This window comes from Pelodiscus sinensis, chromosome 5 (assembly GCF_049634645.1).
Source record: "Pelodiscus sinensis isolate JC-2024 chromosome 5, ASM4963464v1, whole genome shotgun sequence".
Taxonomy (NCBI): domain Eukaryota; kingdom Metazoa; phylum Chordata; order Testudines; family Trionychidae; genus Pelodiscus; species Pelodiscus sinensis.
In genome coordinates this window covers 86654373-86681998 of record NC_134715.1, presented here as the reverse complement: position 1 = coordinate 86681998, position 27626 = coordinate 86654373, and the positions used below count along the sequence as shown (strand labels likewise).

General features: G+C 44.0%; 1 long non-coding RNA gene across 1 annotated transcript; it reads right to left on the bottom strand.

Annotated features, from left to right (window-relative positions):
* Positions 1 to 158: 158 nt before the first annotated feature.
* Positions 159 to 24220, bottom strand: LOC112544187 (uncharacterized). Its single transcript, XR_003087507.2, has 3 exons — positions 23939 to 24220; positions 18566 to 18680; positions 159 to 295 (listed from the first exon to the last, which is right to left on the bottom strand). It is a non-coding gene; the product is annotated as an uncharacterized LOC112544187 (long non-coding RNA).
* Positions 24221 to 27626: the final 3406 nt, after the last annotated feature.

Genomic DNA, 27626 nt, shown 5'->3' with positions numbered 1-27626 from the left:
TTGAATAGACTGGTTAGGCATCATAGTTTTTTTGTCTTTCTTCTTAATCTCTCCACCTGTAATTTGTCCCATGGCATCACTGTGACTTTCAGAAATGGAAATGACTGCTTCTATTCATATTGCAAATGAACTGAAATATTTTATTTCATTAACTAACTGAAAAACATCAGAAATTCAGTAGATAGCCCAGGTAGACGAGGCAGCATCCTTTATTGGACATTTTAGTGAAAGAGACACACTTTCGGGCTTACTCAAACTCTTCTTTAGGTCTGGTCATCATCAGATGTTCTTATCCCTTATATGGAGAGGAGGAAATAATTAGAAGCCTTCTGAACCAGATTTTAACAGGAATACTTTTCAATTAGCAGTCAAGGAATGGACTTCACTTAAACTGATAGAAAGTAGCACTTTCTTTCTTATTGTGCAAACTTTCAGTTAATAATGGTGTGGTCTAATGCAGCCGATTAAAATTCAGCCCTTTTTCTAGGTACCTGGGTCATTAACATTTTAATTACCTATTAGGCAAGAACTTACTTTTTATTTGAAAGGTCTCATCTGATCAATCTTAACTATTCAGACTCCCCATACTATATTAGTCACTTGAGTATCTTGGTGTCTATTATGCACTGAATGGTGAATGGAACATTATACAGCTGTGCACTGAGAGTCACGTCGGACTGGTCCATTAACTGCCAAAAGTCGTGTTCTAAATGTGTTGGAAGGGTGGCCTTCAGTAGAGTTATGGCTTGATTTACAAAAAGTGAGGCACCTGTGGATGTGCATGAAGATGTATGTACAACTGCACATTTAATTTGTCCATGCAGCTGCATACACAGACAGGCTTGCTGAGAGGGAGGCACAAAGGGGATAGTTGCCACAGGACCTGGTAATTCCAAAGGGCCCAGGGCTCCCAGCTGCCACCACTGCTATTGAGGCAGAGATGGTGGCTGGAGCCCTGTTCCCGTTATATCAGAGGTGGGGAAACTTTTTAGGGTCTGGAGCCGCTGATCCATAGAAAAATCTGCTGGGGCCACACACAAGTGAGTAGCAAAAAATCCCAAACAAAACCTCATTGTTGTGGCACCCGACTGAGAAGCAGAAAGACACTCCCCACATTCCTCTCACACACCAGAGCCTAGGGGATCCCAGGCTAATTGATTTTTCTGTGCTCCAACCCCACGGTGAGATGACGGGGATGAAGCACTGGGACAGGCTCCTCAATGCTGGGGGGGGAGGGATCCCTGAGTCTCGGGGGCCAGATCCAGGGAAGCTGTGGGTCACATCTGGCCCTTGGCCTTAGTTTCCTCACCCCTGCTTTAAATCCTCACTGGAGCCCCATGTTGCATCCTCCCCAGGAGCCACTGGAAGGGCTGGTTGGGAGATGCTAGCCCTTATCCCTGCCCCTTCAGCCCAAGGCCCCTTCCCTTCCAGGAGCACAGAACCAGCCCTCCCACTTGCCCAGGGGTTTGGCAGTTCTGTTGGACCCTCTGCATAGAGGACCCTACTGAGTTTTAACCTTGACTTCAATAAAAGAAGGAACTAGGCACAAATGGAGTATTTAATAAATAATGACAAAGTAAATCTTGTAATGGCTATTTAAAATAACTGATTTTGCCTGTGCACTTGGGCTAACTGAATACTCAAATTATATGTACAATTGCAGGAAACCCTAATTTCCTTTAGGGGAAAAAATCCTTAGGAACTAGAAACATATTCTAAAATGTTAGTAATTTAAACAAATAATATTACAGCAAATTACATGAAAAAAATCAGACTTGGGCATGTTGGGGATCTTATTGGGATCCAGCATTGATTATATATGTAAAGTTGTTTCTAAGAGCCATATTCATTCTCACCTCAAGGACAGGGGAGGTCTCACTGACTTCATTAGGTAAAGGGAGTCAGTCAAATCAATTTAAAATCTCAAATCAGTAAAACCACAGTTGCATAGACTGGGTCAAATCATTCTCAACTTACTCACATAGGTAGTCCATTGAAAATACTGATCCTTTTGAAGGCAATGGTGATAACTTGCATAAGATATGAATGAGCTAGCTCTAGGCAGTTACTGATTTTATTTATTTTAGTTTTGGCCAAATTCTGATACACTTACTGAGGTTGACCAGTTTCTTGTCTTGTGAGTGGTACCGCTTATTTCAACGAGACTGCTGGTGTAGTACAGTACTACTCAATCTTAATAAGGATATCAGAATTTGGAGTTTTATTTTCCTAAAAATGAAATGAATTAACATGTCAGATTCTAAACAAACAACAAGTCTTTTTGTTAGTCTTTAAAGACTAACAAATTTTTTGGGGGAGGGGCATATAATGAAGTGGGCTCCAACCCATGAAAACTTATTCCCTAATAAATGTGTTAGTCTTTAAGGTGTCACAGGACGACTTGTTGTTTTTTCTGAAACAGACTAACATGGTTGCCCCTCAGAAATATGTCTGACTCTGACTGAGTGATGTACGCGCTGCTTGGATGTGCTGAGTTGCTTTGCTACAGTCTTACAAATGACCTAATAGCTGAGCTACGTAAGGGAGAAAGTTTTATAAAGAATTACTTTCCTGAGAGAAAAATTAAATAATTGGTCTTCAGTATGAGCTTAGAACTTTTTTAAAGTATCGGTTTAAAAAGTATAAAGTTAATCTAGATGAGTGCCCCTCTTTTCAATATTGATCACAAAGCACCCTAAACCAGTGGTCTCCAACCTTTTTAAGTATGAGATCACTTTTTGCATTTAAGTGCAATCCAAGATCTACCTCAAATATGAATACCCTTGCCCTGCCTCCTATGCCCCTTCTCCGAGGCCCTGCCCCTGCTCACTCCATCTTCTCTTCCTCTCCCAGCCTTCCTTCCTTTTATCAGGCAGGGGCTGTGGGATGGGGTACAGGCTCTGGTCTTGGATTAAGGGATCTGGAGTGTGAGAGGGGCTCTGAGCTGAGCTTGGGGCAGGCAGTTGGGGTGTAAGAGGCGGTTCTAGGTGAAGGCTCCGGGAGGGTGTTTGGATTCAGGGGTGCTTGGAGATAGGGCAGAGACTTAGGGGTCCAGCAGGAGGGGGTTTGTGACTGGGGTGGGGTTTCAGGATGTGAGCTCCAACTGGGCACTGCTTACGTCAGGTGGTGGTGCAGTGGGGCTAAAGCAGGGTTACCCCTGCCCTGGCCCTGCACCTGCACCACTCCTAAAAGCAGCCAGCAAACTGCATCCCAAGTCCTGTTGTGTGCTCCCCCCCACCCCCAGTGCTCTGTGGAGCTAGGATACAGGGTGGGAGTGGGGGCACCTTGACATCAGTGGCCCTCCCTCCCAGGGGCAGATGAGGATTTTGCAGGGCCCAGGGCAGCACAATTTCACAGGGTCCCCCCTTTGACACGGCTCATGCGCGGGGCTTCTTGATGCGCGGGGCCCAGGGCAGCCGCCCTGCTCGCCCTGCCCTATATCTGCCACTGCTCCCTCCTCTCCCTCTCCTGCCCTGCACAGCAATCAGGAGGCTCCTGGGGATAGGGGGAGGCAGCTCCAAGGCAAAGGGCAGGAGATGAGCAGCAGTAGGGGAGGGGCAGAAGTGCCAGCACTTGATAGTCTCTTGGTCAAACCAGTCAGGATCACCTGTCAAAGGCTCCAAGATCTACCAGTAGATCCTGATCTACTGGTCGGTGACTACTGCCCTAAACTTATTGACCTCTGGTAGACAGCCATTGCATTCTTCTGCTAACATACCATGAAAATGATAACATTAACAAAGTTTGGGAGATGTTTCAAGTATATCACTAATTTCCTGTTTGAAAATAAGAAGAGAAGCAAGGATATCCTTTCTTCCCTCTCCTAATAGAAAGAATGTCTCTCTTGCACCTTTTTTATCAAGAACGCGCACAATTATACATACGTGGCATATCTTTTTGCAATTTCTTTCTGATTGCCTGAAGATAACACTGGTGTTTAATTTTTATTTACACTATGCCTTTTGCAAATGCCTGGATAGTGTGCCAAAAGACTTAAAGCCGCCCCTGAGAATATATGAAGAAGAAAATTAAAGTTCTCTGTGTTTCCATTTATTTCTTGCCAAGACTTTTCAGCTGCAGGATACAGCAAAGGCCAAATCACTTGAAACTTATTAGGACTGTCAGGACAATCAAGGGGAATTGCATTAGTGATAAAGATATGGATCTATGCCACAGAACTCTTGTGTAATATATAAATCTCTTTCTGTGTGTGTGTGTGTGTGTGTGTATACACACACACACACACACACACACACACACACACAGAGATTTGAATTATATTAAGAAACCTCCCTTTCCCCTTTTGTCTAAATTCTTTGAAGGCAACATATGCTCATCATGATGTGGCAACCCCCAGGCAGATGTTCCAGAGCTGGAGTTATCAGCTGATATGTTAATGTGGCACTTTCAGAACAGCATATATTTTAACTTGAGAAATTTAACCACACTTCTTTTTCTGTGGCCATAAACACTTATTTTCTTGAAGCAGTGAATTCTCATGTCATCTTTTCTATGATACTGTCCTAAGATTCCCAATTGAAGAAGGAAAGTGCAACACAGACTGTTCGTTCAGCTTTGTGAACAGTTAAGGTTTTTTCACCATCAGCTGCTAAGTAAAAGGTATTTCAGGTCTAAAGAAACTCCCATCAATATTTTGAAGTTATCAGGAGGAAAACAGAGTTGCAGGACAAACAAAGCACTTAACATGATTCACACTCAAATCAGCTTTTGTTAAAATGACGCAGGAGGTTGGGAGTTCTGGTTAAGTCTGAAACTCACAGCTGTATTGTTTTCTTTTGATTCCACAGAAAGGGATGAAAAATGGTAAAGCCACATGTGGGGGTGGTAAAGAGGGAATGCTGCCTCCATTACATTAGCTTCCCTTCCACAATAGGAACCAGCTTGTGGGAACATGTGGAAACCACCAGACTTCATGCTGTGGAAAGGGACAGGCCAGGGAAAGATCATCGTTCTGTTTCATCATCATAACCATACCTGCTTTTCTCTGTAATGTAAATAACCTCCACAAGGCGCTGGAACATTTTTAATAGTGTGGGTATTGAAAACTAGCCCTCTTACCCCAGAGTTGGGGCTGGGAGCCGGGCTGTGTCTCCAGGAGGGAGGGACAAGGATAGCATAAGGGGGCCAAGGCTGAGGCCATAGCTAGGTGTATGACCAGCAAAGCAGTGGAAACCAGCAAACCTATGTTTCCTGCAGCACCCGCCAACCCTAGTTCCTGTGCCTATGTGAATGTAAGGTTTGGAGGCCAGTCACTCATACAGGAGCTCTGCTGCAGAGGGGGATGTGGACTGTGGAGCTGGAAACATGTTATTAAGCATAGAGACTCTTTATGGATGATCCCTGGGACCCTGAGATTGCTTGGTTTTGGGGCAAGTCTCTTGTTAGTTCATGGGGGAGGCATACCCATGCTCCCTCAAAGGAAGAATCTGAAGGAAATTCCTGGAATGTAAGGTCTCCCAGTCTTCTATCTTCCATGCAGGTTGCAGGCGAACCCTATGTAGTGTGTAGGATGGCCTCAGTCTTGAGCCTACTGTGGTCTGATTGGTATTGCAGAGCTCTTTGGGCAGTAGATGATCACTGAATGCCATGCTTTGGCAGCACAGATTTTTGTGACTTTGGGAGCTAGGTTCCTCTCTGTTAATCACTGAGGAAGGCAAAGGAGCGGAGGTTCTTAGCAAGTGCCATATGCCTACAGAAACGAGGCATACTGGACCTTGCTACTACTTTCCACAGATCTCCAGAATCCAATGTGCTGTACTCTGCTGTATAGATCTTCAGGGCTGGAGTAGAGTTGGTGATAGAACAGGGTGAAACCAGTGAGCAGCTGCACTTGCTGGTTTGCTTCCCTCCGGGCCCAAGAGATTTCTAAGTGGAAATCTCCAGTGATATAGAGTTCTCTTCATGGCTTCTACTGCATGGGATCAAGACAAATGTGAAGGGAAAACCTTCTGCACAAAGACCCTGGGATTTGAGGAGTTAGTAATAGTTTAAAGAAAACCTTCACGGCCCTCCTCCCTGCAAAAAAGTGCTTCTCTTTTGAGGTTTGACTTAAAATGTAAACCACAGGAAACTTTACATTGCTACTTAGAGCTGTTAGAAGTCACCAGTGCTATATAAATGGAAACAGTATATAGGGCTGTAGCACCTCAGTATTATAGTCACATAATACATACAGGCTTTTATATTGAGTATCATGGACCTACTTATCTGGGTTAGGTTCAAGGTGACATTTTATTTCTCATTGATAATTAGATTTGCTGTAGACTAAAAACAGAAACAGAACCCAGTGAACTTATCACACTGGGATGTTTGTTCATAGTTAAACTAAAGATATGTAGAGCCATTAGATTGTTCCAACCAATACCTCAGAAGTTTGTGTTGAAGTATGTGCTGCTGTTGAACTGAATTTCTAACTGTCCTAGCTTTTAGTCTATAAGATAATAGGTAAACGCACTATTTTGGTATTTTCTGATATAAAAAAATACCATTGAATTCCACATAGTGATGACAGTTTCCTTGATCTAATAATTATCAACAAATAACTAAAAAAAAATTTCAGCTGAATCTAAAAAACAGCTGAACTTTTTGTTTTGGTAGTTTTCCCCAAAAACTTCAATCTGAGGCAGACATCCAACTCAGGAAATTTAATCAAAATGGCTAAAGTTTAGCAAAGCAATAAGTAACTGAAAATGGGGTCTTATAGTGGGAAGAGTCAGAGAAACTTGAATTACAACCATTGCTACCTGCATCATCTATAACAGAATTACAAATGTGCATAGTTTGAATTAGGAAACTATAATTCAATTTGGTACTTCTGGAGGGTGCAGAAAAATAGTGGAGTTCTCCTGAGATTATTAGTACCTTCCAGTGGAAATATGGTCCTAATCACAGTTGCCCATATCCTCTCCGTCTCATCAATTTTGGTACTCCCATGGAATGAGAAGCTTAAGGTAAATTGATAGGAGAGTTTCCTAATAAGTCTACCTAAGCTATGTTAACTCCAGCTATGTTATTAACATTGTTGGAGTTGCATAACTTTAGGTCAACTTACCCCATAGTATAGATGAGGCCTGAGAGTAGATCATGGAGGGAAAAGCCAGGTGGCGTTGCCTTGAATTGTGCTCTCTAAAAGCACTTTACAAACAATGAGTCCAACAACACTTCTGAAAGAGCATTTTTATCCCCTAAACAGACGTTAAGGCCTTTTGTCCACAGGACACAACTGCATGACAAGCCAGGTGTGAATCTATAGCTTATTAGCTTGCCATGCAGTTATAGGCTGATGTGGACACTGCTACTGTGCAGCGGAAATTTTGTAGCTACGTTGCTGTTTGAAAGAGGAGTATATCAAAATATGCTACAGATCTTCTCTCCTTCTGCAGCAGTGTCCCTACATAATAGTGCTGTGTAGCAAGCTAGTTTGCTGTGGATTCACATCCTGGTGTGCCACCCAGGACCATTCCATTTAGCAAGCTCCAGGTGAACTGCTCAGGGTCTAACTGACTACCATATTCTGGGTCAGGCAAGAATTTTTTACCAGGTCAGATGGGCAGAGACAGTGATATATTTTGGCCTTCCTCAGCAGCATGGGGTGTGGATCGCTTGCTAGGATTTTCAGGGCATCTCACTAGACCAGTTCTGTGTGTTTGTAGGGGTTTCAGGCCTTGGTGCATGTTGGTCCCTCTTTGTGGTGTGCCACAAACAGACTCTTTAGTCGCTCAGAGTATGTCTAGACTGTATCTCTCTGTCGGCAGAGGGATGCAGATTAGGCAAGTTGACATTGCAAATGAGGCAGGGATTTAAATATCCCATGCCTAATTTGCATAAAAATGGCTGCCACATTTTGCTGACTCAGCACTTTGTCCACAAAAAGCGGCAGTCTAGAGGGGATCTGTCGAGAAAGAAAGCCTTTTTCGACAGATCCTGTAAGCCTCCTTTTAGGAGGCATAAGGGATCTGTCGAAAAAGGCTTTCTTTCTCAAGGATCCCCCTCTAGACTGTTACTTTTTGCGGACAAAGTGCTGAATTGGCAAAGTGTGGTGGCCATTTTTATGCAAATTAGGCATGGGATATTTAAATCCCTGCCTCATTTGCAATGTCGACCTAATCTGCATCCCTCTGCCGACATAGGGTACAGTCTAGACATACCCCCAGGGTTGTAGTGCTTTGGTCTAATTCAGATTGTGGAGCTTGATGTTGGGTTGGGTGAAGTTTACTGGACCATGATTTACATCAGGTCAGACTAGATAACCTGGAGGTCTGTTCTGGCCTCTAACTCTGAGAGATCCTCTCAATCATACAATGAATCCATGGCAAAGCCAGGCTTCTCTTTTAACTTCCAGTCTTGGTCTTGATCACTAGGCCATGCTCTTTTCCAGCATAATACCAGCCTGAAATATCAACCTTGGGCTCTAATAATGCTGTATCTGGCAGTCAGGGGTTTCTATTAAACCTATTTAAAAAATGAATAGTATGCAGAAGCTTTCATAACAAAAGATTCCACAAATGACTTAAAAATACTTGGCTGAACAATGCCTAAACATGGGGCAAAACGGAAAAATAAGAAATCCTATTTAATCTCAGTCAGCAATTTATTGCTGATATTTACACAGATGCCACGTAGCTGGAGCCACTGGACATCTGGGATGTAGGCGGTTAAATCTCCCTTCTAATCTCTTACTGGAAGTATGGTCCGAGAAGGTCTCCTGACAACCCTAATAAATCAACACGTTGTTCACAGGAAACAAGGCAATCGCTGCAATGATTCATGGATTCTGTAAGACTCACATATGCCTTTTCAGGGCTATTGTGAAAGCTTTTGCAGGAAAAAACAAAATAAAAAGCAGCCTGGAGTGAGCCCATAAAACAAAATATGCATGCAAGAGAGTGGTGGACAGAACTCTGCAAGGCTGCATTATGGCATGTGCAGCTATTGAGGTAAATTTGCCATCTAGCCACATTAGAGGAAGACATCGCTGAAACACCAGGAAGGCGGTGTCTACATTGGCGTGATCTTGTGCAAAAGTGGCCGCTTTTGCGCAAAACCTTGCTGCCTGTCTACACTGGCCGTGAGTTCTTGCGCAAGAATACTGATGTTCTAATGTATGAAATCAGTGCTTCTTGTGCAAGAACTCTGATGCTTCCACTCAGGAATAAGCCCTCTTGTGCAACTGTTCTTGTGTAAGAGGCCAGTGTAGACAGGCAACGTGAATTTCTTGCGCAAGAAAGCCCTATGATTAAAATGTCCATCAGAGCTTTCTTGCGCAAGAGAGCGTCTACACTGGCATGGATGCTCTTGTGCAAAAACTCTTCCGGAAGAGAGCGTCTACACTGCCATGTGTGTTGGCGCAAGAGATGTGCTTTTGCACAAGAACTCTTCCGCAAAAGAGTTCTTGAGCAAGATCATGCCAGTGTAGACGTAGCCCAAGTGTTCAGGCATTTTTGAGTTTACAGGAATGATAGAAACAAAGATTTGGTGGCTTCAACCCTTCTATCACTGAAAAGTAACCACATCACATTTTGCTGGCAAAGGCAGTTAATGTTCTGCCATATTTTGTTACGTTGGATAGTGTTATCTGCCACTTCAGCTACTCATACTCAAGTCTTCCTGGTTCACAAAGCTGTTTTTCCCTTCATCTCTTATTTTAGCAGTGTATGGAATCTCCATACTTTCTAGCAGCACACCAAGCCTGCTGACTGGGGGAAAAGTACAACTGCCCCAGGGCCTGGTGATTCAAAAGGGCCCAGGCATCTTGACTGCCATTTCTGCAGCAGTATTAGTGGTGGAAGCAGGGAGGCCCAGGCCCTTTAAATTGCTCATGGAGCACAGCATGGCATGCTCCGGGCAGCACTGAAGGTTAGCTGGGGGGTGCTGATGCATCACAGTCCAGGCAGTGCCAGTTCCACCCCTTCTGCCCAAGCTCCGCCCCTTCTAAGGACGTGGAGGGGCCCGGTGAGGCTGCCGGCCCTGCTGCAGCACATTAGATTGCAGATTTGAGCGATCCAGGTGTTCTGCCTACATTGTCAAAGCAAAGACAGAATACTATTGTCTCAACCCTGATAAATTAGACCTTAACACCTTTGATCTTTTCCCATCACTGACCTAGCAATGCCTAAGTAGGCAAGGTGCTGAGACACCCTGCTATAGACCAGAGTGTTTTGAATGACCAAGTTCATCTGTGACAATCCATGTAATTACCCATGTCCTTATCTTGGCTTCTGCACAGTTGGCAGTGTGCTGATAGGCAGGCTGCTTCTGGGATACAATGAGGACAAATGGAGCAGAGTACCGTAGCCAAAGCTGAGGTTAGATAAATACTGCACAAATCAGCTCGGTGTGTGCAGCTCTGTTTGTACAAGTGGCTTACAGCAAACCCAGACCCCTCTGCAGAGGAATGCAGAAAGTAGACCAGGCAGACTTCCTAATGAGTGAGAGTCACACTGTGGGGTGGTAGTGGGAAGACTATTTTCACTGCTGGGGCTTCTGTACCAGTGATTCCCATTGCTGCTGGCAGAGTACTAGTGAAAATTGGCACTGGGGAGGCCCACACAGTGTTAGCCGCTCTCAGAGCAAGTGTATTCTACATAGTAATACAATTCCCCATGCACCTTTGAGAGCGAATGTCTAGAGCGCTACAAGCGTGCTGGAAACCAAATGGCGGTGAGCATGCCAAGTTTTCCTAGCTTAGACAAGGTCTCAGCAGGTCAAAGCCTGCAGCCCTGATGCCGAGAATTCAATAGACATTATGTCTGTCTCAGGATTACAGCACAGGCCCCATATGATACATAAGAGTTGGCTCACAGAAGGCGTCTCAGCCTGGTCCCTGACTCCCTTTTTGTTACTTAGTTTGACAGACTCTTAATATTGCTTTTCTTTATAGCTTGATGTGGTTAGCAGATGATGGTAACCATTCTGCTGCTGACTAAGCCAGTTATGGTAGCTTCTCTGCTAGTATTTACAGGTGTTTTTTTTTTCTTTTCTAAGAAGTACAAATTAATAGGAGTGGCAGGTTTGTAGAAATGTTGGTGGTGCCCAGATCCCGCATCCCTCCCCTATCCAAACCTCCCCCTCCCCCACTGCTGCCTAAGGCTCTGGGAGGGAATTTGGGTGCAGGAGGAGTCTGGGGTGCAAGTTCTGGGCCTGAGCAGAGGATTGGGGTGCAGGGGAGGGTCTGGGGAGCAGGCTGTGGGAGGGAATTTGGGTGTGGGAAGGCAGAGGGGTTAGGATCGGAGAAGGAGTTTAGGAGTGGGAGAAGGTTTGAGGTGCAGACTCGGGGATAGAGTTTGGATGCAGGAGGGAATGAGGTGTTTGCCTCCCAGAGCCCATGTGGGTGTGGGAGCGGGCGAGAGGTGCAGGCTCTGGGAGGGAGTTTGAGGATGGGAGAGGGTGCGGGTGCATGCTCTAGGCGGACTGAGGGTTCTGTGGCTGTGGGTGTGGTACTAACCTGGGACATTCTCCTCTGGCAGCAGCTCTTAGGCAGAGGAGGAGGGAGTCTCTGTGCACTGCTGCCTGCAACTACTACCTCTGCGGGCCCCATCACCGTCAGGGGCACGCAGCGCTGGGTCAGTGCATGGAGACACGCCTGGGGCCGCAGGGACACACTGGCAACCATGTGGAACCAGCGGGTAGGAAGCCGCTCTAGCCCTACTGGGCTGCTACTGGCAGTAGAAGCCCCCAAGCCCTTTTAAATCACACAGTGGTGGCAGGCATGACTGGCCAAGAATATTCCTGGAGCCGGGGTGCCACGGGCCCATATAATTCACCATTCCAGCAAATGAACAATAATTGCCTTGTGTATTAATTTGCTTTGAGGCATTACACCACACCACACAACTTTGCATATCCTCAGGCTTTGTTTTCTTTAAGCAGTCAGTAGTTCTTGTTCAACATTGGCCCAAATTCAACAACGTACAGGCTAGAAGTTACATGCTAATTACTTAGAACTTCCAAAATGTGATGCATATTTACCTTTTCAACTCTGAACTTCCTTCCCTGGGACACTATATATGTAAATGAAAAAGATTTTGATTTTTTTTCCAGTGATATTTTTTTCTTGAGCCATAGCAATAAGGTCAGTGGCATATGTTGTATATCAGCAAAGCACTCAAATGGTTAAGAGAAAGCCAGAAGACTGCAGTCAATCTGTTCCATGAGACTGTCTCATTATGACAATTTCTTTAGCAATGGGGGGAAAAATAACTGATGTTAGCTGTGGGCTTTGCCAAAACCGACATTTGTTTTCCATTAGTTGCACATATCCTTTCTTACAGGCTTACTATGAATTGAGATACAATTCTGGGCATGGTCCTGGTTTATGTAACACATCATACGATAAGGATAAGAAAACCTCACATGCAAAACTGTTTTTCCTTCTGGGCTTCTTCTAACTCTGTGTGGAATATCCTTGTTCTCAACACCCAAAGGTCTCGGAGCCTGTCCTGTGGTAAATGTCCAAGAATAGGAACGGCTGCTGGAATGTGAAGAGCATAGCTTGTATTGGGGCTGTGCTACTCACACTTAAGAATAATAAGCTCTTTGAGTCTTCAGCACAGGTCTGCAGGTTTTAAGAAGCAACCCATCTGTGCGTCAGCTGAAAAATAACACAGAGGATCTGCTTTGAGCTCTGCAGCAAGAGCGAGGAAGCTATTCCAGTTATTCGTTATTTTTGATTGAGAAGTACACCGCAATAATTTAGCCAGTCTATGTTATCAGAAACCAAGTGACAGTGTCAGCTATAACTTCTTACCTCCTTCTGGAATAAGAATATGTTCAAGGCCAAAGATGTTGCTGATGGTAGCAGAGAAGTGAGGGAGGCAAGAAGTTGTTGTTATTTATAACATTACAAAAATCCAGCCTGGACTCTAACAGCTTGTTTTTTTAGCTCTGCTAAGCAACTAAGGTTTCCATTAATGCTAATAAGCACTCACTAGTTCAGAAAATCAGGCAGTTGGTGCTGTAGACATAACACTGAAAGCCTTACAAATTCATACATAAAAGTAACTAGATTAAATGAAATCCTGACGTATATTACTACCATAAAAGCTCCAATGAAAATTAATAGCCAGAACACTGTTAGAAAATATTCCATGAAATAGTCTCATCTCCATGCTTCCAGATCTCATTTCCCCCAAAGCCAGAGAAAACAGATGGACATTGCAACTTATCCTGAGGGTCAACAGATTTGGACTTTTTCTGGCCAAAGGAAAGGGTTGATTTCTATGGTTGAGGACTCTGTGTTAGAAGCTCCTTCTCTGTTATACCCAGAACAGTGTTCTCTCTAAGGATGTGTCTAGACTACATGGCTCCATCAACAGAGCCATGTAAAGTAGTCTACCCAACATAGTCAATGAAGCAGGGATTTAAATAATCCCCACTTCGTTAAAATAAAAATGGCCGCCACACTGTGCCGACAATCAGCTGATCCAGCACAGCATGGCAGTCTAGATGCGGTGCGGTCGACAATAGAAGCCTTTGTCGACTGCTCCGGTATGCTTCATGAAACAAGGTTTACTGGAGGAGTCAACAAAGGCTTCCCCTGTCGACCGTGCTGCATCTAGAGTGCTGCGCTGTGCCGGATCAGCTGATTGTCGGCACGGTGTGGTGGCCATTTTTATTTAAACGAAGTGGGAATTATTTAAATCCCTGCTTCATTGACTATGTCGAGTAAACTACTTTACAGGTCTCCATCGATGGAGCTGTGTAGTCTAGATGCACCCAAATGGCACATCTACACAGCAGCATTATTTTGAAATAACTGGCTGCTGTGTAGACTCAGACAAAGTTATTTCGAAATAATGTTGAAATACTATCAAGCTGGAGGACTTCTTACTCTGACGCCTGTAACCCTCATTGTACAAGGAGTAAGGGAAGTTGGAGGAAGAGTGCTCTATTTCAAAATAAGTGCTGTGTAGATGCTCCCAATATCGAAATAAGTGACACAATTGACATAGACTATACAGGGCTTGACAAACGGTGGCAAAATCTACTCGCCAGCCCCTCATTGCGCATGCTCAAGACCCACATTACTCATGTGCATGCTGCCGGTGAACAGGGTGACCGGCTGAAATCTACTTGCCACGAGCGAGTAGATTCACTGATTTGTCAAGCCGTGTGTGTGTGTGTGTGTGTGTGTGTGATTTACATTACAGATATAAATTTAAATTATGTAAGAAAAAATACTAAAAACCGGATAATTAACAAGGTACAAGACCCTGCAGCCACCCACCCTGAAAACCACCCAGCTTGCTGGCCCCTGCCTCCAACACACACTGTGTGTGCCCCTCTGCCTGTGCCCCCATCAGGAGTCCATATAGCTAGCTGGTACCTGTAGGCCTGGCTAACTGCTTACCCCCATGCACACTCTGTAGTTGGGCCCAGCTTTGCAATCCCCACCCCCTATGTGCCACCAGTATATATGCCAGGGATATGCTATCTGGCCCTCAACACAAACAGCCAGTACCTGGGCCTAGGGCCCATAGCCCAAACACCACTGCCCAGAGACTTGTGCCCGGCCCCGTGCCTTGCCCTCCTCCCCTACCCTGAATTTACACCCCACCAGAGATGGCCAGTACCTTTGGCACCCGCTGGCTGGCTTCTGTGCTGGACCCCCGCTGTCTTTGGCCCCCCTGCCTCTACCACTGCCTGCCATGCAGCTCGCAGCTCCTCTGGCCCTGGCGGCTGGATCAGCCTCCTGCTGCCCACCATGTGGCTCCTCCAGCCCTGGCCGCTGGACCAGCCTCCAGCCACCCGCCACACAGCTCCTCCGGACCCAGCCACAGGAGCAGCCCCCCTGCCGCCTGCCACGCAGTTTGTGGCTCCTCCAGACCTGGCCGCCAGAGCAGCCTCCAGCTGCCCGCCACACAGTGCAGGGTGGAAATTTTTTTTGTTTGTGTGCATCTTAGAAGGAACCCTGATCCTAAGGTCTACAGCTGATCAAAAGCAAGGAGGAAAAAACAGACTTGGAATTGGTCTTACTTACATTGGCAGATGTAAAGTGCTGGCAGTTAAAAGTGCTGCTCATGGAGCGCAGCAATGAAAATGCTTTTGGGCATCCACGTTCTCAGCTGCCAGTGAATTAGCGTGACCACACTCACAGCACTTGTGCCTTTTGGAGCGATGCATTCTGGGCAGCTATCCCACACTCCTCTTCTGCCACAGAGGTTTGTGGGGAGGCGCAGGGCATCTGGGATCCTGTCCCAATGACCAGTGGTGCATTACTTTGCATCCCAGCAACCCCTGCGCTTTCATATGGCTCTGGCACCATCTTCCAATGCCTTCTGTGCTATGGGCTCTGCCTCTTTGTTGTGTGGGAATAGATCTTCTGCTGTTCATGAAAATGCTGATAGTCTTACTAACATGTCACAAGTGGCAGTTGAGTTATTCCTGAAGCTGCAAAGTGACAATGCGGAGTCCGAGCAGCATTCATACAACATGAGATTTCTTGTGGCATTCACAGAGGTGTGGACAGTGTTCCTTCTTAGTTGGGCAACAGAACACCTTCACAGGTGATTAATCAGCCCTGCCCAGTCAGAGGCCCAGGACTCAGTTCACAGAGCTGACTGAGTGGGCGGGGCTGATTAATCACCTGTGAAGTTGTGCTTCTCCGCAGCTTAGAGGGAACACTGGTGTTGACCACAGTGGAATGTCACTCTTTGGCTCGGGAAACAAGCACTGAGAGGTGCGATCACATTGTCACGCTAGCCTGGGATGACAAGCGATGGCTGCAGAACTTGCGGATGAAGAAAGCCACTTTCATGGGACTGTGCACTAAGCTCGCCCCCACCCTGTGAGGCAAGGCAAGGCAGACGCAAATGAGAGCTGCCCTGCTTATGGAGAAGCGTGTAGTGGTCACACTATGGAAGCTGGCTACTCCAGACTGCTTTCCCTTGGTGGCCAATTATTTTGGAGTGGGAAAGTCGACTACTGGACTTGTGCTGATGGAAATGTGCAGAGCCATCAATCGCATTCTGTGCTGAAAGACCATGACTGGCTTTGCACAGCTGGGCTTTCCAAACTGTGTTGAGGTAAGAGATGGCACATGCACATTCCAATTCTGACACTAGACCACCTACCTTCCTAATACAATTGCCAGAAGAGGGATTACTCCCTAGTTCTGTTGGCGCTTGTGGATCACTGTAGGTGTTTCATGGACATTAACACAGGTTGGTCTGTACATGACACACACATCTTTCAGAACACTGACCTGCTCAGAGAGCTGCAAGCAGGGACTTTCTTTCCAGACCAGATGATCACTGTGGTGGAAGTGGAAATCCCATTGTGATCCTTGGAAACTCTGCCTATCCTTTAATGCTGTGGATCATGAAATCATACATGGGAACCTTGACAGTAACAAGGAGCTGTTCTATCAGAGGCAACAGCATGGGGATGGAGGTGGGCAGGCAGATTTAGGACTCATGCTTTAAGCCGGCTCCCCAAGGGCACCGACTCGTTCCTCCTCCCTCCCCTTGCTGCCTTGGATACACTCTGCATGTAGTCAACAGGATTAACCAATAAGCCCAGGCTAATCAGTTAATCGTAGTCATCTACACATTGACATCCCTAATTCAATTACTGTGGAGTGTGCTTTTGGCCATTTGAAGGCCTGCTGGCAATGTTTGCATGGGAAACTGGACATGTCCAATGATAACATCCCTATGGTTATCACCATGTGCTGGGTCTCCACTAGTATTTGCGAAGGGAAAGGTGAAAGCTTTACTCTGGGCTGGACCACTGAGACACAGTGTCTGGAGGCCAAGCCTGGACAGTCCAAGACCAAGGCTACTAGAGCAGCACAATGTGGGGCCACAAGGATCAGAAAGGTCTTCAAGCAGCAATTTGATGCTGAAAGCCAGTGAAACTTGTTGCTATCCATGGGAGTGTAGTTGCTGCATTGCTAGAGGGTTATTCCGATTGGTCAGTTAGTCTTACAGTGATGGTAGTTTTGCTGGGGTACACTTGCTTGCTTTCATGTAATGGAATAAAGATTCATTTGAAACACATGAATTTAATTTATTAAACACAATGTAGGACACGTGAAGCATGAAGCATCTGCACTGTGGGAGACAGGGTGGGAGAGGCAGGAAGTGAGGCATGCCCCAAGAGTTTCACAAGTTTGTTTATGACCAATGTTCATATGCAGCCCCGCTCTCTGATGTGCTGTGCAATGGGGGCTACCGTTCATCAGGGCTAATTTGTAAGTGGATGGGTGGGGAGTGCAGCAGGAGCCTGCAGGAGCCAGGTGTGGAGTGCAGCAGATGGCAATTGGGGACAGGCTGGTGCCCAAACCATGTTTGGTGGTGATGGGAAGGGTGTATTGAAAACAATTTTAGGACAGCAGCTGTGGGAGGGGGGTGGTCACGCAGGTGAGATGTGTGCAGCACTAGCAGTGCCTCCAGAGTGCCCACTTGCTGCTCCATAATGTTTAGGAGCCGCTGCATGCTGTCCTTATACTCCCTCCTGTCACTGTCCCACCATTTCTTGTGTTCGGTGCCAGCATGCCTCAGGATGTCTTACAATAACTCCTCTCTAGTCTGTAACCTCCTGCTCCCAGCAAATCTCTCAAGCACTTCCTGAGACCCAACCCACTTACCAGTCATGTCATCCGCGGGCTGCGAGTGGCTCACCTCTTCAGGGATGCAAAACAGCTCCTGATTGCAAGCCTCTATGGATGCTGAGTCCTTCTCTGGCTCTGGGTCCCTCTCAACCCTTAGCACACTCTGCCACATCTTCCTCTTCCTGTCTTGGTTCACTGTTGGATGCCCCATGGGCTCTCAAGGTAACCACAGGGGTCTTTGGAGTGAAGGTAGGGCACCTCCATGTATATCATGGAGCTCTTTGTAGAACCTGTAGGTTGTGGGCATAGCACTAGAGCAGTGGTTTGCTTCCTGTACCTTGTGGTAGGCATTTTGCAGCTCCTTCACTTTGACTCTGCTCTGCAGCATATCCTGGTCATGGACCCTTTGGATCATGCACCTTGATACCCGCCCACAAGTAACATGATACCTATCTGATGGTAGCATAGTTGGGACTGGACTGCCGCCTCCTCCCCAGAGGTCTAGTAACTCAGCATGGCTCCAAGCTGGGAATCCCCTGGTGCAAGGAGAAGGCATGGCAAGCTGGAAATATACACTGAGAACACACCACGCATTGCTGAATACACAGGAAAAGGACTTTCAAATTATAAAAAGAATGCAACGGGCAGGTCTGAGGGTTGGTCTCCTGAGAGCAGGGCAGTAGAGTTCAAACAGATGACCAAAGAGGCAAGAACAGGCATTTTGGGGAAGGATGCTAGCGGACAGTCAGGATGCAATACAACACCATGGTGTCCATAGTGGCACTCCAATGCACTATCCAGAATGCAGCAAGTGCTGCACTTCTCACGGAGGTGGTTTACCTAGAGCACATTAACTGCTGAGCTATGTGCACTAAGTGCCTTGCCAGTGTGGACGCATCAAAAGTTAGAGCACCAGAGGCTGATTTACTACACAATAGCTTGCCAGTGTAGACTTGACCATTGTAGGGATCAGAAGATCCAGTTTATCCTTACCTGGTTGTAGTGGAGGTTCACCCTGCTGGGACTAATCAGAGCTGTGATGTCGGAGTGGCAATCTGAAGCAGAGGGAGCACGATCATGCTTCACATGGATAAGCCAAGAGCCTAATCTTTTAAATTCAGGAAAGACAAAAACAAAGTAAGAAGACTGATGAAGGAGGCAGTGCAAACGCTTGAGGCTATGTCTAGATTGCAGGCTTCTTTTGGAAGTTTTCTGGAAGAGATCTTCCAAAAAAACTTCTTCTGAAAGAGAGTGTCTGCACAGCAAAAGAGCATTGAAAAAAGCGATCTGCTTTTTCTAAAGATAGCATCCACACTGAATGGATGCTATCTCGCATTTAAGCTGTGATTACTATGGACAGAGTGGCCACCAAGTCACCTGTGCTTTTCCCCCTCTTTCCTCTTCTTTCGAAAGAACTTCCTCTTCCCCATCCACACACACCTTTTTCCAAAAGAGTTCTTTCGGAAAAAGGCTTCTTCCTCATAGGTAAACCTCTTTCTATGTCAGAAACCCCCCTCTGTTCTTTTGATTTGTTTTTTTTATTGCAGTGTGATTGCAGTGTGGACGTAAGTGAAGTTTTTTCAGAAAAATGGTCATTTTTAACAGGCTTCCTGAGTGCCATGGAGCTCCCCATATTTGAGCTAAGTCCAGAGGCATAAGAACAACCTTTCACCATCCCTGGAGATTTTAGTCCCATGAATTGACAGGAAGAACAGCTGAGTAGATTGATACTCCAATGACCTGATCCAGTGGGAAGACTCTTCAGATAAAATCTGCTAAATATGACTGGACATAGAAGTCCCAGTTGTGCTTGGCTACTCAAAAGGAGTAGGCTAGATGCTTAATGTGGTATAAGTAATAGCAAAGCTCAAACCAGATGGGTTGATTTCATAAATAAGAGCACCACAGATGAGTTCCTTTAAAAAAAAACCCAAAGAATATTCAGAGGGGGATTCTGTGTCCCCTGTAGTGTTTGACAATAAGAACAATACAAGTGATTATAGTTTATCCACATATATAGTGGATACAAATTCTTTACTATATTACTAGTTGTAGCTTAAAAGATTTATTTTTCACTGTTATGGGGTGTGGAGGGTTTTTTTGTGTTTTTGTTTTTTGGCAAATTAGATTTGAATTTGTAGCTCTTTCTTTACCACACCCACTAGCAAATAGAGGCTCTTCTTTCCAATGCAGTCACTGAGGATAGTGTGCTGTGCTAAATGAGATCAGGAAGTTTTTCATCTAGATTTCCATTCTGAAACCACATATTATTTCCTCTTCTAAAAGAGGCTGCTTTTGAGCCACTTGTACCAACTCATTTTGTAACCAAAGAGCAGATAGGAAAGTTTGTTTTAAAACTCACACTGACTTTTAATTTAAAATCCTACAGCTCAATATATAACAGCACATTGGATACACTTACAAATCTTGATTCCAGAGGTTACGTGTGATTATATGTGCTGATTGATTTTAGTCCCTGCATTCCAATCATTATGTTTTTCTGATACCAGCTAGTAGATCTGTAGATGCCAGTCATGGACTCACTATTTGCTACAGGTATGTCTTAAAGATAGTATGGGAAACCTTGGCCCCATTGAAACCAATGGCAAATAATGCCTCTGACTTCAGTGGGGCCAGAATTTTATCCATTAGGGCTACTTCTACATTGGCATGATTTTGCGCAAGAACTCTTTTGCGGAAGAGTTCTTGTGCAAAAACTCTTCCAGAATAGAGCATCTACACTGGCATGTGCCTTTGCGCAAGAGATGTGCTTTTGCGCAAGAGCATCCTTGCCAGTTTAGACGCTCTCTTGCACAAGAAAGCTCTGATGGCCATTTTAACCATAGGGCTTTCTTGGTCAAGAAATTCGTGTTGCCTGTCTACACTGGCCTCTTGCACAAGAACAGTTGCGCAAGAGGGCTTATTCCTGAGTGGGAGCATCATAGTTCTTGCTCAAGAAGCCCTGATTTCATACATTAGAATGTCAGTGTTTCTGCGCAAGAACTCGCGGCCAGTGTAGACAGGCAGCAAGTTTTGGCACAAAAGCGGCTGCTTTTGCACAAGAACGCTCCAATGTAGACACAGCCTAGGTGTTTCAAACATGCACCCTTCTGTTGAACTATGCCAGAGTTTCATTCCAATCAGTTGTTTGCAGTGAGAAGTAGTCATATTTTTCCATTGTTCACTCTCTGACTGCAGGGGCAGCTTAGTAAAATGGCATGCCTTAACAGCCACAAAAGCTCATGATACCATCTACATGTTTTGTTAATCTTTAAGGTGCTGCTAGACTATCCATTGCAAAATGCAGGACAATGTAGCACTTTAAAGACTAACAAGATGGTTTATTAGATGATGAGCTTTCGTGGGCCAGACCCACTTCCTCAGATCAAATAGTGGAAGAAAATAGTCACAACCATATATACCAAAGGACTATCCATTGTTTTTCAAGTTTTAACAGCTATGTTGTTCATCTTTTGTACAATTCATATCAGCAATGGTTTTTAAAATATGTTCCGCTGAACACAGAAAGAAGACCAAAATAATGGCTGTCATCCTCATAAGAATGGGTCACTATTATCAAGCAGTCCAGCTATATTCACCTCTTGAACCTGATCCTGTGCTCCACTTAGGACTAAATCAAGAATTGCTTCTCCCTTTGTGCATTCCTAGACAAGCTACTTCAACAGTTATTTAAGGTGTCAAGAAACTTTGTCTCTGCATCCCATCCTGAGGTGACATGTACAATATGAGAATAATTGAAACCCCATATTATTACTGAGGGTTTTTTAATTTTATTCACCTTTATAATCTCCCTGAGCATTGCAGTCACTGTCACCTTTCTGGTCAAGTGGTCAGTAATGTATTCCTAATGCTTTATTCTTATTATTTGGCTCATTTACAATTTTTGGTTAATTTGATTCTATACTTTCACATAGTGCAGCTCTCCCACCAGCATGACCTGTTCTGTCCTTCTGATATTTTGTACCCTGATGATATCCTCATTCCATCAAGTTTCTGTGATGCCTTTTATATCAATATCCTCATTTAACATGAGGCACTCTGATTCTCCCATCATATTATTTAGACTTCTAGCATTGGAATATAAGCACTTAAAGTGTCACTTTTTAGCTGTCTGCCTTTACGTGATGTAATTGAACAGGATTTTTTCTCATTTGATTGTTTCAGTTTGGATCCTGCCTGTATTTTATCATGTTCCATCCTCTTCCTCCTTTCTAGGACATAAAGAATGTCCATTAATAGATCCTCCTTTTAGGAATGTCTCTGTGCAAACCACATGCTCTTCTGCACCTGTAAGTTTTCCTTCAGCTCTTAGTTTAAAAACTGCTCTGTGACCTTTTTAATTTTAAATGCAAGCAGTCTGGTTCCATTTTGATTTAGGTGGAGCTCATCCTTCCAGTATAGGGTCCACCTTTCCCAAACGTTTCACCTAACCCTAACAAATCAAAACACTCCTCCCTACACCATCATCTCACCCATGCATCAAACCCCTGCAGTTCTGTCTATCTAACTGGCCCCGCACATGGAACTGGAAGCATTTCAGAAAATGTTACCATGGTGGTCCTAGACTTTAATCTCTTACCTAGCAGCCTAATTTTGGGCTCTAGGATCTCTCTCCTATCCTTCCTGATGACACTGGTACCAACATGTACCATGACCATTGCTCCTTCCATAAGTCTGTATAGATGTCTTGAGAGACCCAGAACCTTCACACCAGGCAGGCAAATCACCATGTGGTTCTCCCCAACATTGCAAACTCATAGCCCTTCTGAGTACTCTGTTCCCTTGCCCTTGTTGGCCCTAGCTCAGGGGTCTCCCACAGGAGCCTGCCCTGCTCTCTAAGCAGCTCTTCCTATTGGGAACATTCCTCATTCTTCCCTTCAGGATCTTCCTTCTTCTAAAGTTTCCAGTGCTTCGTCACCACAGCTGGGGTCAATGTCTAATTAAGCATCATCACACCAAGCTGAGGATCACTAATTAGCCTTTCTGCTGCCAGCTCATCAGTGAGCCTGAGGGACAGCTGCTATGTCATGCACAAGGCTGAGCCCAGCTTGCCTCAAAGGGCCGGCCAGCCAGCCTATAACATGGCTATGCAGAAGGTAAATGGATATGAAAAGAAACAAAGAAGTCTCGAATAAAGAGAAGATCATGTACATACAGTAAGTGGTCACAAGCCAAAGGTAGCTATATTAAAAAAAAGAGAGAGAACATTTAGGGGGACAAATACTTAATAATGTGTAGAAACTGGTCAAAACATGTAAGGTTCTAAGACTCCGTGTAACTAAAACTTTGAATACATCTAGCTAAATGATGGTAGCAAGAGCTCTCACTGAATTATGGCCGGCTTCCCAGGACAACAACCTAGAGAGGGATTGATATTATTTTTGTTAATACCTGCTGAGTTTGCTTCTTGTCTATTCTTTAGTCTCCTCTCTTCTCTTCCTGTTGCACCCCTGGATTACTACTATCTCTGCTTCCTGTATCCTCTCACTTCAGCTTTCTTCATCCTGTACTTACTCAGAAATAACTCTGGCATCTGCATAAACCTCTGACCCTTAGAAATGAGGGAGTACAGTAGCTCTGTTTATCTCCAGTCCCAGGAGATTGCCCACACTGTAAACCTTTGTGATAGCTTGAACCATTACTCTAGTTCAAGGGCCTTTCTGACCAAAGCACTCTTCTGTTTCCAGGCTTGCTCAGAAATGGTCTCTTTATAAGAAGCTAGGTCACATTTAAACTGTAACATCAGGGGAATGAGTTAGGGTCTAACCCTGCAAGGTACTTAGTACTGCTTGACTTGAGTGGAAGCTGAGAAGGCAATGTAAAACATTGCACAAATCCAGCTAGTGCAACCAACATTACTTTATGTTACAAAATAGTAGCCTGATAGGGAGGAAAGTTCATACTCCTCCCATTGTTTTATAATATTTCTTGTCTTTATATAATTATACCGCGAAAGAAAATCCAGCCATTCAGAGTGCAAACTTTAGCCATTGGGAAGTACAGTGCCTGATGCTTGCATTAAGGAAAAGAATGACCTGAATCCTCATAAACAAACGAGTAGGAATGTGGAATTTAATGTGTATATGACAAGAAGCTTGCCATTGTGACCAAAGAATTGCAAAGATGTAAAGATCGGAATATGTGGAATTTCTGAGCTGCACTGGAAGGAGAGGGGTCATTTCATGACTATGAGTGGATATAGCATGTACTACTCAGGATCCCAGAGAATGAGAGAAAACGTGTTTGCATTTATCTTATCCAAGGAGACAAACTATGTTTGGATGTAATCCAGTCACTGATAGAATCATTGCAATTTGCCTTTGAACAAAGCCAATCAATACATACCACAAGTGGGTGGAAGACTGAGTGAAGGGAATACTTCTGCTCTTACCAAAGAAGCACCAGCTCTCTGATGTACTTGTGAATAAAGTTTAACTCCACATAATCCACAATTGCATGAAACAAAAAATAGAAGCAGAGCTATCACCATAACAAACTGATTTCAGAGAGGAACAAGTTGTACCTGACCAAATAATAAATATCTGTCAGATCACTGTATTTTCTGCAGGTTTACATTCTGACTGCAATTATGGTTTGTGGCTGTGGTTGATAAGTTTTCTGAGTGATTTGAAGAGACATTCACTGAAAAGTTAAGTAAAGTTATCATCCTTGCAATGAAGGTTCTGAATGCAGAAGTTGGAACTTCAAGATGTCATAAAGAAGTAATGGGAAATAGTGATTTTGCTTTACAAAATGATAGAGTGAGCATTTAGTTGAATTCTTCTGTTCTAGAATATTTAGAATACTCTTCTAGAATATTGTTCTGGTTCTTTAAAATACCATCTTCACCCAACACCTTATATTTATACACATGGGGTTCAACTGACAGTATGATAAAGAGCCAAATCAACTATGTATTGATACAGCTGTGCTGGAGATAAAACCTTATACGTAACATTAATACTTTAAAAGGTATGATATTTAACAGGTCCACTGCATTTGAACTAGTCTAAGGTACATAACTGTCAAGATCCTGACCAAGACAGTTGGGGCCAATGGCCAGAGTGAGGTCAAATTGAGGCAGAGAGTAGGAGAGAAGTTCATAGTGAAGTTGCAGATTGGGAATTATATTAAGGATCAGATTCTGAGTCAGGTTTTCAGGGTCCAATTCAGCTGGAGAGGTCCAAATCAAGTTGAGATCAAAGCAGGAGTTCAAGAACAGGAATGTTCATAGCAGCTTTAGGAAATCCAGGCTGTTGCCTGAACACTTAGTGGAATTCCCTTGATGTTTATATAGAGTAGAGAGCAAAACAGGAGCCATGAAAATGGTGCCTGCCAGACCCTCTTGATGTGCTACTGATCATAGTCTGTGCCCACAGCACATCATTGCTGCTTCTGCGTGGCAGCAAGGAGCTGTCCATTGCCTCATTGGTCTGGTTTGGGCCTAACAATAACTTTTGTCCAGAATGGGTTTGAGGCATTAGCAAAGTTGGAAGAGAATGACCTGAACAAATTTTGGATTAAAATGAAAACCATTATGCTAAAAATCATTCCAAACTCTTAGTGTTGGACTGCTACATAATTATCCTTGAAAATGTTTGAGGTCGTGGAAAAATGACACATTCAGAAAGAAAGTCTTGGGGCTAGAAGTACAGAGGAAAGAATATAAGGAACTGAGCAGACAGATTTAAAGGCAGACTAGAGAAGATGAGTGAATATATAAAGGCAAAAACTACAGAACTTGAGAATTATTGAGAGTAATAATACAAAAGGTATGTTCACAATGGTCAGACTTCTTGCTAAAAGGTTTTCTCAGTGATAGAGTATAATAAAATATAATGGCAGAAATCTCATTGAATTTGATATTAAATGCATATGGAGAAGTTACTGTGCCAATCCCTAGGCCTCACCAGAATTACTCATAAAACAAGATGATAGAAAACAGAGTATGGAGCTAGATTCATCAATCCTGTGAGAGGAAGTGGCACTTACTATTAAGTAAGTGAAGCTTAAGAAAACACCAAGAGCAGGTAAAATGCCAGCGGAAATGTTAAAAGCAATTTGTGAACAAAGTGGTACTGAGTACACATGGAGAAGTGGTAATGATGTATGGATGACTAGAAAGTGGCTGAAGGACTGAATGAAGGGTATCTTTCTGCTCTTATCAAAGAAGTAATAGCTCCATAATATCACATGTGAGCAAAGTTTTGTTTGACATACTCCAGGACTGCATGAAAAGATTAATAGAAATAGAACTACCACCACAACAAGCTGGTTTCAGAGAGGACCAAGTTGCACCTGACCAAATCGTGAATCTCTGTCAGATCACTGAAAAATCCCAAAAGTACAATTGCTTATGTGCTGCATTGACTATTCAAAAGCATTTGGTACCATGCAACATGACAGTTTTTGGAAAATACTCTCAGATATGGGGAATCCAAAGCATCTCATTGATCTCATCACAAGTCTGTAATGCCAACAACATCCCACAATGACCAACAGTTAGTAACAATGAGAGGTTTTCCACTGGGCAGGTATGAGACAAGGGTTTATTTTGCCCCCAAGTCTCTTTAACATAGGTGCAGAATTAATAAAGAGAAGCCTTGAAAGTTTTCAACAAAGTGGAAGGAGCTGGGACTTTGATTGGTGGACATCTTTTAGCCAACCTCAGAAAAGCGGATGATACAATGCTTTTTACTACAGCCACTCATGCAATTCAACGCATGATGCGGTCTGTAAAAACACTTAGTGAGGGACATGGACTATTGCTGATTGTGATGAAAATGAAATGCATGTGTGCTCACATGACTGACAAAATCAGAATGCATGCAGACATCATGATTAATGGACAAGCTGCAGAGGCAGTAGGTTAATTATCATGTATAGTTGACTAAGAGGACTGTTCCAAATAAACTGGAAGAAGACTAGGAATCACTCCTTCAATTTTGCCTCCCTTAAGAGAGCTTGGGAAAAACCTTGGTATCTCAAAATACACCAGGTATGACTGGTGAAAAGATTAATTTTTTCCATAGCGATTTGTTGATGTGAGTCATGGGAAGTTAACATTGCTGACAAGAAGAAAATTGAAGCTTTTGAGATATGATGCTAATGAAAACTCTTGCATATTTTGTCCCCAAGCTTCTTTTACACATATGCAGAATTTATTATAAGACAAAAATTGGAAGGTTTTGACAAAGTGGAGGGAGCTGGGATTTCCATTGGTAGACATCTCTCAACTGACTTCATTCCCTTTGAAGCATCTTGCATTGGCCACTGTCAGAAGAGAGGATATGGGGCTAGATGGACCATTGGTCTGACTCAGTATGTCTGTCTGTTCTAAAACATAACTCCTGGGTGGGAAAAATGTCTGTTAGAAATATTACTGGAAGAAGCAGCCTCTCCAGCTGGAAATCAATGTAAATATAAGCCCTTTGGTCACTCTAGGCATAAAGATGGAAATAACCTCCAGAGAGTTATTATGGAAAGAATGATGATGGCTGGTAGGTCTTGTAATAGAGGATAAGAGATGGATAGCTGGTGTACAGCAGATCACTGGAAGGCCAGCTGCTGAATGCTGGAAGTTAGTAATGGATCATGAAGGCTCCTGAAAAAATGGCTATAATGTCACTGATATTCAGACATGAATAAATGGATTTACTTGTATTGTTTTTTTACTGCAACAATTAGTTAAGGGTTTGCATATATTAGTTTGTGAGTTGCCTGTGTCTGTGTTGGGAACTAAACTTCTTTTCATCATAGAAATCAGTGTAGAGAAATGGTGGCCTTGGAAATAGAATCTGAAACATAAAGATGAAATATAATAAGATGTTGATGGTGGCTTGGAATGTTCTGAGCACTCAAAATTCCTGTTAGTACCGAAGGCACTCAGCACCCCACAGGAACATTCATTCTTATGGGCTGGATTGTTCCCTTGTATGAACCTATGGAAGGTCTTCTCCATGAGCAGACCTTCTGTTTTCCATCCAGAAGGCAAAATAGCAATATGAGACCTCTATAGCAATATGAGACAGCT